This window comes from Panthera pardus, unplaced genomic scaffold (assembly GCF_024362965.1).
Source record: "Panthera pardus isolate Hobbes unplaced genomic scaffold, ASM2436296v1 HiC_scaffold_6, whole genome shotgun sequence".
Classification (NCBI taxonomy): domain Eukaryota; kingdom Metazoa; phylum Chordata; class Mammalia; order Carnivora; family Felidae; genus Panthera; species Panthera pardus.
Window position 1 is genome coordinate 53,871,992 of NW_026526991.1, and position 19,685 is coordinate 53,891,676.

The 19,685-nt window shown below is 38.9% G+C and overlaps 1 protein-coding gene and 1 non-coding gene across 5 annotated transcripts in view; one reads left to right on the plus strand and one right to left on the minus strand.

Moving 5' to 3' along the window:
- Window positions 1–19,685, plus strand: part of TAFA2 (TAFA chemokine like family member 2) — a 480,159-nt gene that overhangs the window by 74,514 nt on the left and 385,960 nt on the right. The gene's annotated exons all lie outside the window — the stretch shown is intronic.
- On the minus strand, window positions 3,499–3,650 carry LOC128775183 (small nucleolar RNA SNORA62/SNORA6 family). Its single transcript, XR_008419826.1, has one exon. It is a non-coding gene; the product is annotated as a small nucleolar RNA SNORA62/SNORA6 family (small nucleolar RNA).

A 19,685-nucleotide genomic window follows, 5' to 3' on the forward strand; every position in this document is an offset into this window, starting at 1 on the left:
GGAATTATGAATATGGAATGCAGTATGGTTATTGTCTCAGGAATCGAAAGGGATGTCATATGAGGTGACCACATAGCTGAACATGGGTTATGATTAGAGTGTTGTTGTTTCTTTCAGGTGAGGAGATTCATGGTTCCTACTTATATTATGAAAAATGGCTAAATAAATGAATAAAAGTGGGTCATACAATTATGAATAATAAGAATATGTTATAAGCCAGAGATTATGAGTAATTGAGTAATGCAACTTTGTGCACCAGAGGTACAAAGAGAAAAAAAGGAAATAGTACCCCAAATATATGAATATTACGGAAATTTAGTATTTAACCATATTTTAGTGTATCATTGTACTAATCTCATTGAGATTAGACACTTGAATGGTAAGCATTAAATCATCAACCTAAACATATCTGTTAGACGTGGGGCGGGGGGCACCTGGGTGGCTCAATCCATTAAGCGTCTGGCTCTTGATCTCGGCTAGATTATGATCTCACAGTTCATGGGTTTGAGCCTCACATCAGGCTTTGAGGTAATAGAAAAAAAAGATACGGGGACCTGGATTGAATTTGCTGTGTCAGTATGTGGAACTTGAGATTTAAATGTCTGCTTTCCTAAAAATACACTTCCTATAATTCACATTTGTTTATATTTGGAAAACAAAATTGGAAGTATCTTAGAGTAGCAAAATTAAATCTATTGTGAATTATTGTAAATAAAAATACAATACAAATATCATGTAGTGTATACCACATCCAAAACACAAGAACTAATCAATAAAAGGGAAAGGAATTTCAGCTTACAAAAATAATGGGCAGTTTTTAGAATTTGGCAATACTATTTTGTAGTGAAACATATATATTCCCATCTATATTAGCTGCTAGAGCTACCATAGCAAAATACAATATACTGGTTGCATAAACAATGGGAATAAATCTTTTCCCACAGTTCTGGAGGTCAGAAGTCCAAGATCAAGATGTTGGGAGGTTTGGTTTCGAAGCCTCTCTCCTTGGCTTGATGACCAACCTTCTTGCTATATCCTCATATGGTCTTCTTCTCTGGTCATAGGCATCTCTTTTTCTTATAAGGACACCTGTCATATTAGAGTAGGACCCCACCTTATCAGCCACAGTTAAACTTCATCACCACTTCAAAGAAGTTATCTCCAAATGTGGTTACCTTGCAAGGTATTGGAAGTCGGGATTTGAACATACGGATTTTGGGGGAACACAGCTCAACCCATAGCAACATCCTTTTCTTTTTTTTAAAATTTTTTTAACTTTTTCTTTTTAATTAATTTTTGAGACATGGAGAGACAGAGCATGAACAGGGAGGGTCAGAGAGAGGGCGACACAGAATCTGAAACAGGCTCCAGGCTCTGAGCTGTCAGCACAGAGCCCGACGCGGGGCTCGAACTCACGGACCGAGAGATCATGACCTGAGCCGAAGTCGGCCGCTTAACCGACTGAGCCACCCAGGCGCCCCAGCAACATCCTTTTCTGTGACTGTGATTGTTCCAGAGACTGCCTGCTCTTTGCCAGACCCTGTTTTAGGCATTGGAGTACAACAATAAAGCTTATAACTTATGTCTCACAGTGGACATGAAAAAGCAGCAAGGACCCCAAATTAGAGGAAAAATTTTTATGATATTAAATTTGCAAATGCCATTATCCCCACATCCCTGTCATTTTTTACCAAGGGCTGTAGGCTCCCCCCTTAATTGTTTGGGAGAATTAGCCACTTCAATAAAGAAATCCCTGTTGCTACTGACTCTAGAGTCTAGAGCATGCCGTTTGTATTTGAGCACAGGATAACAGCTTAAAGAACACCAGTAATTAGAAGCTTCTGTCACTGTGCAGTTGGTTGTGGACTCATGTTTGGAAGACTATGTTTTCTCTGCTGACAAGATCTTGCTTCATGCTTTAGATGTGTCATCTCTAAATGTGGTCATCTGGGCCTCTTGCGCCCTAGTGTTAGTTGCTCTAGGGGATGGCTACCTATCTCTTTTGAGGTGCTCCTCAGTCCCTCAAGGAGAAATTTAGGGAAGTCACATAGCACACATTTGAAGTCCCAAGAATAGGTTCCCATTTTTTTAAAAGATGAACTTTAGTGGTATTGTGTCACATTCCAAAAACTGATACCTTATTGTGCTTGTTTGACAACACAGGTGGCTTTAAGGCAGGAAACATGATGTTGCAGAAATGGAGACAAATGACTTAGACAAGATAGGATTTTTTTTCTCAAAACCTAATAGGTGTCAGCAGTCTAGGGTTGGCAAGGTGGTCCTCAGCAGAGGGCCCCTGGGAGCAGTCTTCTCCCCCTATCCCTACCCTGCTACCCCCTGCCCCTGTCCCCAGAAAACCAAGGGAACAGTTTTCAGCATCACAGAAGCCTAGGTATAAATCCCATCCTTGGCCAACACAATCAGTAAGGTTCATTCTGGGCTGCAAGTGCTTGGTTGAAATGGCCCAAGCCATTCAGCAAAATATTTAATGACTCCTTTGCCAAGAATAGGCAGAGTTGGGGCAGCATCTGTGAGGTCATAAAGAATCCTGGCTCTTCCCCCCGCTTCCCCCCACCCCAACTCTACTTTGACCTTCTTCATCACATCAATGTTTCAGTCTTGAGCTTGTCAATTTATGTTTAAAAAATGGTCCCAGACATCATATCCTCACATCAGTGCCACAAACAGGGAGGCAGGAGAGGAGGGAGGGGGACCTTTTCTTTTTGTGTCTTTCTTTCCTCTTTTTTCTCTTTTTTTTCCTTTTTCTTTTCAGAACAAAAGTTTCCTAGAAGCCCCTTAGAAAACTTCTTCTTGCAGCTTTAAAAAAAATCAGATTATTTTAACTAAAAACAAAAACCAAAAATAGTTCACCCATTTCTCCCATCTGCCACCCTCCACATCTGGCAGTCACCAATCTGTTCTCTGTATCTTTGAGCTTGTTTATAATGTTACAGTGAACATGGGGGTGCATATATCTTTTCAAGTTAGTGTTTTCATTTTCTTTGGATAAATATGCAGAAATGGGATTGCTAGATCATATGGTAGTCCTATTTTTAAGTAAAACATTTTATGGAAGTAGGGTTGACATACAGTGGTTTCTGAGTTTATGGTATACAACATAGTGATTTGACAATCCTGTATTTTGCACAATGCTCACCATAAGTGTAGTTACCATCCGTCACCAAAGAATGTTATTAAAATATTTTTGACTGTATTTCCTATGCTGTACTTTGCAATTCCATGACTTAATTTATTCTAATTTTTTTTTTCAACGTTTTTTTTTTTATTTATTTATTTTTGGGACAGAGAGAGACAGAGCATGAACGGGGGAGGGGCAGAGAGAGAGGGAGACACAGAACCTGAAACAGGCTCCAGGCTCCGAGCCATCAGCCCAGAGCCTGACGCGGGGCTCGAACTCACGGACCGCGAGATTGTGACCTGGCTGAAGTCGGACGCTTAACCGACTGCGCCACCCAGGCGCCCCTTCTAATTTTTTATGCTTGCAGCAAGAATTACTATCAAACTCCAGTCGTTAAGCCGGGACCCTTGTGGTGTTAGCGAAAGACTTGCCCCTAACGTAGCATACTCCCTACACTTGTGCGTTCATTGGCCAGCCAGGGCCTCAACTCCGAACTCTAATGACTTATTTATTTTATAACTGGAAGTTTATACCTCTTAATAGCTTCCGCCTATTTCGGCCCTTCCCTACCTGCTTCCCATCTGGCAACCACCAGTTTCTGGTGGGTTTTTATTAGATTCCACATGTAAGTGAAATCATATGGTATCTGTCTTGTCTGACTTCTTTCACTTAGCCTAATACTCTGTAGGACCATCCATGTTGTCACAAATAATAAGATCCCATTCCTTTTTATGGCCGAGTAATATTTATCTGTTTATACACCACATCTTTATTCATTCATCTATCGGTAGATTCTTAGGTTACTTCCATATCTTGGCTATCGTAAAGAATCCAATAAATAGAGGAGTGCATATATATTTCTGAATTAATGTTGCTTTTGCTTTTGGGATCAGACACACAAAAATCATTGCCAAGACCTATGTCAAGAAGTTTACCACCTGGGTTTTCTTCAGGGAGTTTTATGGTTTTTAGGTATTACATTCAAGTCTTTAATCTATTTTGATTTAATTTCTGTCTATGGTGTAGGTTAGTGGTCCACTTTCATTCTTGTGCAGGTTACTTTCCAGTTTTCCCATCACCATGTCTTGATGAGACTGTCTTTTCCCCATTTTATATTCTTGTCTCCTTTGTCATAAATTAATTGACCATATATGAGTAGGTTTATTTCTGGGCTATGCATTCTGTTGCATTGATCTATGTGTCTGTATTTTATGCCAACACAATACTAAATAATGCTTTAATTACATAGCTTTGTAATATCATTTGAAATCAGGGATGTGATGCTTTCAGCTTTGTTCTTTCTTAAGAAAGAAATGGTCTTTTGTGGTTCCATACATATTTTAGGATTGTTTGTTATATTTCTTTGAAAAATTCCATTTGGGATACCCTCTAAGTATTGTGAAAGTCCGATCAATTATTTTTATTTGTTTTCATACACAGAAAAAACTCATATTTACTTTTACTTTAAAATGCGGTTGGATATTACTTTCCAAGATTAGCTAATATAGCCTTTCTCCATTCTATTTTTGTTATTCCTTTGACTTCCCTTTATTTGGGAGGTTAGACCACAGAGGGATGCTGAGAGGAATAGAGTCAAATGATTTTAATGTTGAGGCATCTAGAAGTGAGGGGGCAACTGTGGCTGAGCATGAGGGAACACCGGGCAGTAACCTCCTTGGGCCAGTGACCAAGGACAAGGAAGGAAGCTGGATATCTGAGAAAATACCACTGCAGATCAATGGCATTTGAAGGTCAGATTCACCCCCTACTCTAGAATGTGGTACAGTTAACCTTCCTCCTCAGGATGGAAATTGGATATAACCTTAGGAAACCAGGACTTTGGGGAGGGCAGGTGAGGGTGTAGATGAGGGGCTACATCTTTAAATTTACTGAGGTGTTTCTGTCACACTGTTACAGAAACATCAATATTAAAAAAGTTGTATTACTTGCCCACCTGAGTTTATGGTCTAGGATTTGGAGCTGACACTGTGTATTCCATATATTTTGGTTTTGTTACAATGGCCTCTGCTAACAAGGACTGAAGAAGATTGAGCTGCAGCATGGCTTGATCCAAGGCTAGAGACTCATGAACTGTAAAAATCATACACAGCTCTTGTAATATGCTGTCATAAATTGAAAAAAAAAATCAGTACAATGTGAAATACTGATCTTCTGCAACAGCATAAAGATGATCTGTTATATAAACTTGGAAAATGGGGGCCTGGGGAGGGAGGCATACACAGTCTTGGTACAGTAAGAAGGTAACTCTTGTTAGTTTTTAGCTTGATGATGTCTAATCTGGATGAATTAATTACTTTCTCATTTAGGCTTGAGATTAAAATAAAAATGGAAGCTAGCCAAATTATAGGTGAGGAATTACTCAAAAGGAGGTCAATATTCCAAAAAAATTTAAAAAGAAAGGAATTGATAGTTTTAAAAATTGACCTTGCCTAAATGACCAAAATCACACTGCACTTCAACTAATCCATAATTATCAGCCCATGTTCAGTTGAGTGAGGCCCTTGAATTAGAATATGTCCCAAATAAGAACTATGACCAAAATTGTTAATAAAAATAAAATTCTTGGAGGAATCTTTTGGGACTGTTAGTGTTATGAATCATACCAATAAAACCCATATATTTACAACAGTGATAATTGATATAAATATACCCTGTAATATTAAGTAGTGGTTAAAATCCTGGACTTTAGATTCAAGTAGATTCTGATTCAAAGGCTGGCTCTATAACTTAGTATCTGTGTCAGCCTGGGCAATGCACTTTGCCTTTCTATAAAATGGGAATATAAGCTCAATTCCATAGTATTATTATCAATATTAAATCTGAACACATATTTAATGGGCCTGGTAATGGTAATAATTTATACTGTTATTAAAAGTTTACTACTTGGAGGTTTAGCAGTCTGACCCAATATATTCTCTGTTGGTTTAACAACATATCTTTAATTAGTGAGACTTTATGAGTTTTGCATTATCTAAATAATTGTTATTCATTAGAAATGATACTTGACAAAAACTTCCATGTAGCTTTTCCTAATGTATGGCAAAAAAAAAAAAAAAGCTATGAAAAGATTATGAATGAAAAAATGATTTTTTAGACAATATTCTTTATGGCTTAGGCAAAATTAAAACAAATTTTAATGGCCTCTGGTTGATAGTAATGATAATATTGTAATAAATACTACAGTAATTTATATTTTATTTAGTAGCATTTTTATTTCAGTCATCCAGGGGATTTTAACAAAATGAAACAGTGAGCTTGTGTATGCTAAGTGAGGAAAGAAGGGGTTGTTGTTACGAATTTACACCAAGGAAAATATAAATGCAGAAGAGTTAAGATGTCTAGTAATATGATCCTAATGAACTAATTCTTCTTCCAGGCCTCCTGTTTCCATTTCCTCTGTGGATGCAAGCCTTGCTTAAGAAAATAATTGTAGTTCATTGAGTCAGAATCTTGAAAATGTTGAGGTCCCTAGACTGAAATTAAGAAAACATGGCTTTGAAGATTCTTCAGAAGTCACTACTTGATTTTCATTTTGGACACAGAATTTGGTTTGTCTGGAAAAATCACATGCAAACCAAACTTAGGACTCAGATGGCATTTATTTGATGTTCCCTTTTGCTGCTTGGAAGAAATGGTGTCTTTGTTTTTTGTTCTTTTTTTCCTACTGGCTTTGTGAGCTCTCATTGCTCCTCATTCTCAACATTTTTGTAAAGAAAATATTAGAGATATTTTTACACTTTTGCCCAAACTGCAGCATGACCTAAACTTTTGTTTTGCTTTTAATGTTATTAATAACTTTTATTAGCAGTGATGGATAGAGGGTGAATACGAAAGCAAAAATCAGTGCACGAGGAGCATTAAGAAAGCAGAATCCTCCTTGTTAGGGATTTTATCTTGATCTTTGTCAATGAGGGGAGCAGCAGAGGGTGTGATCCTGAGTTCGTAAAGGAAGGGTATCCTTTACGATTTGAGAGATTTCTCTCGGAGTCAAAAGGTAGAGGTGGTCTCTGAGAAATGGAATACACTGCAGTAAAAGGAAGCTTTTTCAAGCATCTCCATTGCTGCTGCTACTCCTGACAGTGAGGCTATTTTAACTTTTAATTTGCTGAAAGGCAAATAAGGCAGCTGTCTTCACAGTAGGAAGTTTGGGGTGAGTGTTGGAGAAACAGCGTCTCTTTTCATGTAAATTAAAGGAGAACAGACTAAAGAAAAGTTAGCTGTTGCTTTACAGAGTCTCTCTTGGCTAGCAGGCTAGGATGTCCTCTTTAGTGATTCTCTTAGGCTTCCTTTTAATTTGCCGAACACATCAGATCTGAGGGCAGATTTTAGATTTGACAGCACTGAGCATTCCTTCCTTTTTGCCCCTTTCTCCACCTTCCCGAACACCAAAAACCAGAAAACTTTTTGGATGATGTCTGATTTTAGGATTCTGCTTAGTGTTTTCGTTAAACCTTTATTCTTTTCTTTATGATATTCCTTTTTATTGAAGCATTTCTTTAGAGGAATTGAGGCACATGTAGCAAGAACTAAGATTGCACCCATTTTTCATCAAATAGGAGCTGTGTTAGCAACATCTTCAATGGTGCATGTGATCTACTAATGGCTGCAGCCTCTGGATGATTCCTTTTGATGTTGCCCTCTAAAGGTCTCATCAGAAAGCATTACTCTCTGCATTATCCCCTTCTAACTTCTGGTGGTTTTGTTTTATTTGGCTATTGATTGGTATTACACATCCCTCTTAATGCTAACATTAGATGATGTTGTATAAGAGCACTTAGTGGAAAATTACTACATAAAGGTAGAAAGTTCATTAAGTAGTTTGAACTACATGTCTGGGATACATCATATCAGCCAAATACCTGTTTTGACTATAGGACTGATAGGGAATTTTGCTAAGTTGATTCATTTACCTAATCTCTGCTATACTTTTTGTCATTTGTAGGGTAACATGCATTATTTAAAAGAATGCAAAGCTACCCTTTGTACTCAGTATAATACATTTTTAATGGCTAACGATTGTATAGATAATCTCATGCAGAGGGGCAAAAATGTTTCCCTTTGGTTATCATTATACATTTACTTCTGAACTAATTAAAAATGAAATCATCATCCTTGTCAGAAATGGACAGGAAGACAAAGGGTTATTAAGAGTCTGCTTTTCCCTTGGTGAAATATATTATCAATAATCATTGCAGTCCATAATGCATGTGGTTTGGCATGATGTATTAATTTGTGCTGATTTAATGGTCTAGAAAGCATTTTTGTTTTACCCATTTTGTTGATTTTCTCTTCTGGGGACTTGCAGTAATCACATATCTTCCGTAAATGAGTTTGCATTATGATTATCATACTGAACCTATATGGTGTAAGGTCAAATAAAAATTAAGAGGTTTAATTTTCCCTGTTGAAAATAAGGGAAGAGACTTGTTTTTTCCCTTTTTCTTAACACTTCCTTTAGCAAACTTGTAAGTACTGTTTCCTGCCTCTGAAAAGTATATAAATCCTTCTGAAAACCTTATGGACGTTTCCTCACCTCTATGACCCAGGAATATCTTCCTTAAGGACCCGGGAGCCATCCCTCTGCAATGTAAACATTAAGGAAAAAAGTGTTCCTCACTCCTGTTACATGTGGGAGGGTGGGAATCTCACTTTATTGGGAACCTTGCTGCAAAACTACCTCTGGTCATAAAGATAGGAGGAGTTTCTCCTCTTCTGGATAAAGCCAGTTATCTAACACACATGGTCACCTCAAATACCAGGTAAATTTAAGATGAATTATGTGTGACAAATGGTGCTATCATGTCCTCTTACTTGAGGACTGGTTATTGTTTATCTTGAAAATATGTAGTGAATTGTATCTGCTTGGCTATATAAAACGGTGAGATCCCCTTCCATTCTTGCCATTTCTTAGTGGATTTCATGTGAAGCACATTACATTCTGGTTTAATATTAATTTAAAAGTAAAAGTGTTTTTTTTTTCCTCTACTAACTGGGAGGAGGATTTCTGAGTTGAGGGAAGATTTAGCTTTAAATTCTGTTTCATCAAAAATGGTCATGGACTATCATAGAAAGTAACACTTTGATCAGCTCATGGCTTTAGTTGTGCTGTGTCTTTCCTTCTTTAATCAGATGTTCAATTCAGAGACAACCCTCTTGGCTGAAACCACTGTGGATTAATCAGTATTATGTAAAAAGAAAACAAGACTGTTCCATTTGCATTTTTTTTTGCAGAAGAAAGGCATTCCAAATTCAACCCTGAGAGCTATTGTGAAGATAGAATTAGCTAAGTGGCACGTTTGTCACTTTTTCTTTTAATTATTACTTAATAAATTCTCGCAAAAAATCTATTTATAGGATAATGCTATTCTATTACAGTTACCACTATTCATTTTAAATATCACTTGCTTTCAATTATATTGTTAGTAGGATCCTGCAAAATGTTAAACTTGGCATTGCTAACTCAGAGGTGACTTGTGGCACCGGAATGATTTATGCCTGTGGATTGCAGAGATCTAAAAATAGGGCTTGATGTTACATTAATATGTAGTGCAATACACACAATAGGGTTAGAGGAGGATGGAGTTTCATCCCTAACTCTCAGTTTTCTTGTCTTTGTCTCTGTGTCTGAGCAGCACTGGAATAATTAGACATTGCTCATTTGTCATTTGTATCATTTCCTATCAGTGCATACCATCGTGCCCTGCCAGCTCCCAGGTGCTTCCGAGGAAGCACGTGGTCTGTAAATAGCCATTCTGCACATCTCTGGTCGCTGTCCTAATTTGAAAATCTCCTTCATAAATTGGACCGGACAATAACAGACCATTGCTGCTAGGTTCTGATGGGGTAAGTGTACAACTCTGACCTCAGCATGAGGTCAGAAATGAAAGTGACCAGCTGGACATAAAACAAATACCACAGATTCCAAGAAGGTATTTCTGTTAGCAAGGTGAATGTCAGCGGTTCTGGGCAAGCAGCATTTCTCAAGGAATGGCAAATATTTTGGTCAATGTCTCCCCTGGTTTGATGCCTCTGATTTCAGCTGTAATCGAGTGTGAGATGGCAGTGTTGACAGATGCTTGTCTTCAACCTTTCTGAGTAGGAACTCTGATCAGATGAGTGGAAGTCATGTAACAGAGTTTGCACATCTGTTGTCAACAGAACTAGAGGTTGCATGTGCATAAGGATGTGCTGTAGGCAGAGAAATCAAGGCTAATACCATGCAGAATATATATATGAGCAGTGTAGGAATTGGGTACTTTTTCTTTCCTCATTGGATGAACTGGGGTGGACTGTTGATAGAGACAAGGAGATGGAGCAACCCTGCTCAAGACACCCTCAGAGACTTCTTTAACGACAAACTGTGAAGATTACACATGGGAGCTATAGGTCTGCCAAAATATCATGAGTTCTTACCTTAGTTTTTCTCTACCAGAATACATTTGATCTTTATCTTTAAGTTGAGGAGGCAGTTGGGTTCAGGGTATATTATTGTCCCATAATGAAGGAATTGCTTAGATTTTGGAGGTAGCTCTGGAGTTCTCTAAAGTCATGGTAATCGTAGAACTGATCTGATACTATTGTTTCATAGGTAGCTTAGCTCTTAGAGTTTACTGGAAACGATCTCAGGAATCATCACATCAGCAATTTTTGCATTCACGTAATAGCTTGCATGTTGCTGTGGTGTAACAATGTGGAACACGTTATACTAGTCACCAGCTGCCAATTTAAATACACACTTGGAAGAGTCATCTATTTTTCAGGGGTATTAACTTGATCTTAATAGATGTTGATGTTTAATTTAATTGTGACCTTTCAGTTATACTTTTTGAAGAAAAATGTCTCATGTTTTCACAACGCGAGCTGTTGAAAAGTCAAGATACTGTGGCAGATATTTTAAATGGACCCAGAAAAATATTTTAAAAACAACAGTAGTTTCTACCTGACTCCAGCATATTTTGTTTCAATCCAAATAACAACCTAGTAAATCTTCCCTGATTACCCACTTTAAAGTCAGAGAAAATATAATCGAGGGGAGGACAAAGCACTTGTATAGTGAGAGCCGGAAGAACATTTTTCTCTCACATGCTTACAGTTAGTGATACAGCAAGAAGAAACTTGATTCCAGCGGTCTTCTTCAGCTTCTTAACCAGGCAAATTCCTAGTTGTCCTTCACAAATCACTAGAAATGTTGCTTTGTATGTGTGTGAATTTTTTCTTAAGCTTCTGCACTACCCATAGGCAGAGCTGATGACTCTCTTAGCACTTGGTTCAAATTTTGTTAGCACTGCTGGGTGTTCTATCATTTATTTTTATATTTTCCTCCTTCACTTGCCTGTGCGTTCCTTGAGGACAAGGACTATTCCTTACTCATCTCAGTGTCTAATGCTAACCCTAGTGTTAGACCTAGAGTAGGCACTCAATAAATACTTAGTGAAAAATGAAAAAAAAATGAATGGGCTCTTAATTAGACTTCAGAAATGGTTGATCCTCACTGTGTTGAAGTAGAACTCTCTATGTAGGGTGGTGATGGTGCCTGTCCTCTGATGGATTGTTCTTGTAGAAGTTGCACATGGGGTCCTTCAAACCATTAGCTGTAGATCTCCCTTGGAAGTCACTTGCATTTTGCAGCACTTTGTCTTTCAGGATAAAAGACAGGTCTGGGTTTATAGAAGAACTAAATCTAAGGAAACTTGATAACCAAATATTTCATGATGAATATGCATCTCCAGGTAAATGCAAAAACCTTCAAGTGTAAGTATAAATTTATGATAGGCATGATTATAGATCTGAAATAGGTCACTTCTCACCTTTGGAGTTTATTTAGAAGGCTGGTAATTTGGCATCAGCCACAGCACTGTATCAGCCAAGTCCATTAGTTAAGTATGTTTTGACTCCTACGGATCTCAGACGAGCAGGGTTATTGTCGAAGAACCTAGTCTGTGGCGTGCTGGCTCCTCAAGCTGCCCTTAGGTTTGAGGGAGCTCTTACAGTGCTCAGGGCTTTCCTGGATCTTGGTTTATTCTAGAGCACTTTTGAAAAACAGACTGATTCATAGCTATTGTTGGATAATCTGAAGCTAACCTAGGCCATTTCTACATTGTGAGTGTTTGGTGCGTGTGTATCTAAGTGTCTGCATCTATGAATATGGTCTTTGTCAGTTGGGGCTTCCATAACAAAATATCATAGACTGGCTGGCTTCAGCAGCATACATTTATTCCTCACAGCTCTGGGGCCTGGAAGGCTGAGATGGGGTTTCTAGCATGGTCTGGTTCTTAATAAGGATCCACCTTCTGGTGGTATCCTCTTATGGCAGAGAACAGAGAGAGAGCAAGCCCTTTTTCTTCTCATCAGGGTACTAAACCTATTTGTTAGGGCTCCACCTTCAGGTCCTAATAAGCTCCTAAAGGCCTCACCTTTGAATACTATCACATTGGGGGTTAGGATTTCAACCTAGGAATTTTGGGGGGACATTGATATTTAGCACAATCGGCATGTCTTATCGCATCCCCCTACCCCCTATCTGTAGGAAATTGTAGGATGCGGCTTGTCACAGTGATTAAGACCTCTTTTTCTGAAGTATCTCCATCATTTGTGTAACTTTCTAAACCTTATATTCCTTAGTTCCTATGATAGGGGAGTCAAAATAGTACTGACCTTTAGGCCACTCATAATTGGGTTCCATCCCTAAAGAGCATTATTCATATTATGATGTATATGACTGGCACCCCAAAGTTGAAAGAGCAGAATGTGTACAGCCACTACTAGAATACCTGTTTGGTTATGAGAATTAACAAGTCACTGCACATAGAATGCTTGGCATTCAGGATGTGCACAAGTGATAACCTTCATTGTTACCGGAAGGTTCACACTGTTCCCTTAAGAAGACTGGATAGGATGAGGTATAGTATCGTTACAACAAACAATATTTTAAAGTGATGCTAATGGGCAAGTAAAGGATTCAATTGTCATCTCCATAAATCATTGCTAGAGTCTATATTTAGAAGTCAGATTGTTGGCGAGAAACTCCAGACCAAACTGTATAAATGTATAATTATATCGACATTTCATGTATCTGAAGGTGGTTTTCTATCTGCAGTCCTGCTTTCTGAAATGTCAGTTTTTTAGGATATAACTTTTACTAGAAGTAAGGAAATAAAGTGAGGAGGCCTCTGAAACAGTGATTTCAAAGAGCTTCCTGCAAAGACACGGAATTGACTTTCTGAGTTCTACCGGAATTTTAATGACTCTTAATAAACCTACAGTTCTTAAACAACCTGGTTGTTTACCCATCCACAGCGGACTGGAAGACCAAACTTGAAGGGCTGTGGGTGTGTGTGTAAAGCTACTATTAGGAGGTGTTAGTGGGATACACAATGATGTAAGTGGAATAATCAAAAGTTTGACCTAGAGGGCTAATAAAGAAAACAAAACAAAATCTCCATATTGATGATTATCTCTGAGACATTAAGAAAATATGTTCCATTTTTTTGTGCTAAAAGGGAAATTTACCTCTAAAATTCATTCCCATTTTATGATCATTTATTATCTAAAACATGGTCTAAATGAAAAAACTTTGGGTGTCTGGGGGCTCAGTGGGTTAAGCGGCTAATTCTTGATTTTGGCTCAGGTCATGATCTCTCATGGTCTGTGAGTTCGGGCCCCATGTCAGGTTCTGTGCTGACTCATGAAGCCTGCTTCAGATTCTGTGTCTCCCTTTCTCTCTGCCCCTCCCCTGCTCATGCTCTTTCTCTCTCTCAAATAAAAACATTAATAAAAGTATGTTAAAAAAAAGAAAAACTTGGGTAGCTAAGAGAAGACAGTATGACACGGTAAAAACATAGGACTTGGTATTGGACTGAATTCATTCCACATTTGCCACTTATGCTTAAGTGTACTTAATGCTGTGAGTTTCAGCTTGCTTTCTTCTGTATAAGGCAGAGATGATAGTTCCCACCATGCAGGGGTGCTGTGAGGCTCGGATGACATCATATTTGTGATTGAAGTACAGCCAGCAAGGGCCTGGCATGTGCGGCTCAATATATTATTTGCCTCCTTCTTACCAATTTGGCAAAATTTACCTATTTTTTTTATGTTTTATTTTGAGAGATAGAGACAGACACAAAGTGGGGGGAGGGGAGGAGGCGGGGGAGAGAATCATAAGCAGGCTCCACACTCAGCACATGGGGTGCCATGCTGGGCTTGACCTCACCATCTTGAGATAATGGCCTGAGCTGAAATCAAGCTGATCTTGTAACCTCAAATGGCCTTGGCTGCTTAACTGACTGAGCCATCCAGCGCCCCCTAAAATTTATTTATCTAAAACACCCCATTCTCAATGAGGTTTCCCTACATTGCTTTTTCTCTGACTAGAAATTAAATTCATAATGCACATCTCTGACAATAACCGGTCATTGACTTTAGTAATTATAAACTTTGCAAAAAGCCTGCAGATGGGGAGTCTCTAGCAAAGTGGTAAGGTGGTCTGAATACTTTAAAACTATTTGTTTTGTAGTTTGGTGAGGTTTTGGGAATGTTATGAGTCTCTAGTATGAAGAAGGAAAGATAAATTTTATTTGTTGCCAGTGCTACTGAAGTTAAGAAGACTGATAACGTTCTTGTGTTAAATGCACTTTTAATATAGTTTGGGTAATGTTTCTGGGCTGTGTTACAATTCACTTTTTTTTTTTCATTTACTCTTAGGTGGTTCTTGTCCTTATTATATATCTTATTGATTTGGAGGATGTTCTAGAGACTTACACTATTGATTAGGCAGAGTGTTTCTATATTTTGTGATTTACCAGTTTTTGTTCCTTGTATCATCATTACCAGTAGAATCAAATTGAAAAGACATACAGATCCTTTTCTCTCATAGAAGTTTTAGTCTTTTATGACATGTACTGGATGAAATAATTTTATGAGAGCTGCCTAATTCCTTTAAATTTATCTAAGATACACCATCTGCTTTGTAACCTCAAGTGATCTTGTGGTTTATTACATTTATTAAGCAAACATTTAATGTGTAAATATAATTTAATAAGATTCCCACAGCTTTCTAATTAGGCTTTAATTTCTGCCACTAGAATTAAATCCACTAAAATATACTTAGGTCTCTAAGTCCTAGTAATACTTCATAATGTTAACTGATCAAATAGGAATTTGTATTTTGGGTCAATTTTAATATCTTTAAGTCTCTGTTGAATTCTGATATCAGACCACTACATGAAAGAGATGATTCTTAAGGTTTGGGGGGATATTTTTTAAGCCAGGACTAACTCTGTTGCAAGTGACAGAGAACCCCAACTCAAACTTGCTTAAAAAGAATTGATTGGCTAAGTAGCTTCAATGAATATTGGGAGTAGATCTCAGACCCGGAGGAAGTGATGCAAGAAGTAGGACTTTAATGAGTAGAACCAGGGACTCAATGATGGCAGAAGTCTATCTCTATTTTTTACCCATGTGTCTATTTATTTACATATTTGTTCTGTTTCGAAAGGATTTTTCCATATGGCAGGACACAAGACCATTGCAGCCCAAGCTTAGCAATGCCAATGGAAAAACAACTTCATTCTCTTCTTATACATTTGTCAGTTTGGGGGAAGATTTCCATTGGCCAGGCTGATCAGATGGTGGTGATGGGAAGGTTTGCTAGGCACAGGTAGGTTAACCTCAGTCATTCACTCTTGAACCCTACTGCAAATCTGGCGAGTGTTAGAGACTTCTGCAGGAAAATTGCTAAGTACCAACAGCTCTAAGTGTTTGTAATTCTTTCAGGGAGCGGCTTCATGGTGTCTTAGAAGTTTGGACTTCAAATTAAGGCCCCTGTGATAAAATGTTAAGATAATGCAATTCATTGTTGAAATCAAATGTTGGCAAATTGGAAATCAAATGTGAAATCAAATTTTTACTTCTTTAAAAAAATTTTTTTTAAATGTTTTTATTTATTTTTGAGACAAAGACAGAGCATGAGTTGGGGAGGGGCAGAGAGAGGTGGAGACACAGAATCTGAAGCAGGCTCCAGGCTCTGAGCTGTCAGCCCAGAGCCCAATGCGGGGCTTGAACTCATGGAGTATGAGATAGTGACCAGAGCTGAAATCGGATGCCCAACCGACTGAGCCACCCAGGCGCCCCATCGAATTTTTACTTCTAAAATACTAAATTCTTTTTATTAGAGAGACAAGAGTGTATCTTTGATAGAATTCAAGGTAATATCTCCTTGTAATATGGGGAAATGTAAAGATTTTATTATTGGGGGATTGACTTCCCAAGCTTAAAACATCTTTAAGCTTTAACGACAAAGCAGCTTCCATGAAGAGTGAACACAGCTGAGAAGGGAAGGGCCAGAACTTTTCTCATGCTAGTTATTGGATTTACCACACAGAGGAAAAGAGGGATCTGGGCCTTTAATAACTCAAGCTTTTCCACGAAAATCAGAATAGGGTATAAGTGACTGGTGGAGAAGGAAGAAACTCACCTAATTGAAAGAGATGGAGTCCACCTGGATTATTGCAATGCCCTTGAAACAAGCCTCCTGTCTTCCACTCTTGCATCTTAGTTGTTTTTTTTTTTTTTAAGTTTTTAATGTTTATTTTTGAGAGAGAAAGGGGACAGAGTGTGAGCCTGCAAGGGGCAGAGAGAGAGAGGGAGGCACAGAATCTGAAGCAGGCTCCAGGTTCTGAGCTGTCAGCACAGAGCCCGACATGGGGCTCCAGCTCAGGAACTGTGAGATCATGACCTGAGCTAAAGTCGGAAGCTTAACCGACTGAGCCACCCAGGTGCCACACCTCCTCCACCCCATTTTTTTTTTTTTTTTTTTAATTATTACCACAGAACAGACGGATCGATCATTCAACATGTAACCAAGCAGATTTGTGAGTACTGGCCATTGACCAATCCCTGTGGTAAAAATATTTAACATGATCTATAAGCTATGGTCTGGCTCCGCCTCCTTTCCCCACGTGGTCATATGCCAGTTTCACCCCTTTGACTGGAGTTTCTATTCTGCACATGCGCCAAGCTCTTATGTTTCTTAGTCTTTCCCCACGTTGCGATTTATTCATTAAACGTCTTCACTTTTGCTTTTTTCCCCCCGAAGCTCTCTCCTATTTGTCCTATAGACCTTGATTTAATTATTACTACTTCAGAAAGGCCTTCTGGAACCTAAGTATATTTGGACTTTGTGGTATTCCCTCAGTAGTATTGTATCGGTTTAAGTTGTGAGGATGGATTTGTTGGTTTAATGTCTATCTCCTTTTTACATTATAAGCCCTGTGCGGTCAGGTATCATGTCTGTTTTGTTCACTTGGTGCCCAACACAGTGCTTGGGACGTAATTTTTAATGAATGCTTTTTAAATAATCAGCGAAGAAACCGGAAGAGAGTAGTGATGCTACCAAGCAGCTGCAGCAGCTGAGTGCAGAGCACAGAAGGAGCAAGGGGGTGATAAACTATAGCAGATACTCCGATGGTGGAGCCAGAGAGAGATACACATGCAAAACACACACTGAGCAGCATTGCCGCCTGGGGCGTGGGGCTCTGTGATTGCAGGCACGTGTCCCTTGAGGACACGCATACGCACGCGTGCCTCCTGCTCAACCGCCCCTGAGCGAATCGGTGTGACGCTGGGGAGGCCTGGCAATCAGGACCGCTTAGCAGCCTGGGGAAAGCTTTGCACACTGCCTGTGAATGACAAGCTAAGCCATTTCTGCTGTGTTTCAACACTCTCTCCGCTGGTAGACTTGGCTTTGTTTGTAACACTGAGTTATCATTATCGAAATACTGTAAATTGCATTGTACACTTGGGAAGTATTTTCCCTAAAAATAATTTAAAGATCATTTACCTTCTGGGAATACATACACAAAGGGGGACAGTTGTAGTTGGGATTATAATCCTTTGTACCAAATTTACTCTTTTTAAATGAACTTTATTCCCTGTTTTTTTAGAGGTAATATTTTACATTTTCTTTTCCATGAGTTGATCACATTGTGATGAGCTACATGTCTTTTTATCTTAGCTTTAACGAACCCCTCCCCCTCAAAACCCCTTTCCTTTGGGTTCAGATATAGTTAAGCAGGCCTTCTTCACTTTCCCCTGTTTTCTCGATGATACTTGCATGATTTTAGTGTTTGTAATTTCAGTGATATGTGGATGCTTGACTTTTTAAGGAGCACATCTCAGTCTGAGCAACATCTTTGGCATCCAGATAGGAGTCCCTGGATCTATCTGTGATGTTGGGCTGTACCTAAAGGTACAAAGAACAGATAAGATCCCCAAAGAAGGGAATCCAAAGTCACACTCTGCTTTTTTTTGATAATAGCTTCCACAACTTATCATGGGATGCTGGTTTAATGGTGGTGGGGAATGATCACATACAAAGGTATTAAGAAAGATATGGCAATGGCAATACAGGGAGACATTTTCCTAATACCAGTCTTTGTAAAGTTTGCTCTTTGAACCAGATCTGTCAGGCTCTTTTTCTTGGGGCTTTGCATAACGGGTTCCTTCTCACCTTTTAGATGTCAGTTTTTAACATCACATCCTTAGAGAGGCTTTCTGGGGTAGGCCAGTTTGCAAAGACTGGTTCAAGCTTGAGGATTTGCAAAAAAGAATTCTTGATCTTTGAGTACTGTTAGTGTTCTTGTATATTACTATGAATCGGAAAATAAACAGTGCAAGGGTACATGTGAGTTTAGCAACAAACACAATGGCAAGGAGGGAACAGATTCCTCAACCTCCTGTGTTTTTCAGAGGCACACCCAAAATTTAGTAGAATCAGCTGTGACGGATCCTACAGGGCAGAAGGGTTTTTTGCCTTCTAACCATTTTTAGGCTAGTGTGAGAGTTGGACATACCAACTTAGGGTGAGGTTCTGCCTTATTAAAAGAATTTCATTTGGGGGCGCCTGGGTGGCTCAGGTGGATAAGCGTCCCAGTTCGGCTCAGGTCATGATCTCACGGATTGGGGATTCAAGCCCCACATTGTGCTTTGTTCTGACAGCTCAGAGCCTGGATCCTGCTTCTGATTCTGTGTATCCCTCTCCCTCTCTCTCTCTCTCTGTGCCCCTCTCCCACTCATACTCTTTCTCAAAAATAAATAAACATTAAAAAAAATTCATTTGAGCTGTGCCACTCACATGTGGATGCTAGGTCCGTAATTTCTTGCTGTGCCATGACATTTGATTTACTGCTGTGATATTTGGCCTTAAAGGGCCTGACCCTGGTCTTCTAGACCTTTCCTAGCCGTTCCCTTTATTCTCTACCACAGTGCCATGTTTATTTCCCTCATAAGTCAAATAGCATTTAATTTGTTTGCCTGTTTCATGACCATCTACCCCTCAAGATGTGAGCTCCAGCAGGCTGGCAATTGTAATTCCATCTCTCAGGTGCAGTCCCGTGCCTAACCCAGTGCCCGATACCTAAATACCTTGTATTTCTTCCTCTCATAGAATCATGCATATGATACTCTTGTGGTTGTAGGTATGATTAGGTAAGAATGTTTTCTACATGTGTGCAAGCCGCACACTTTCAGT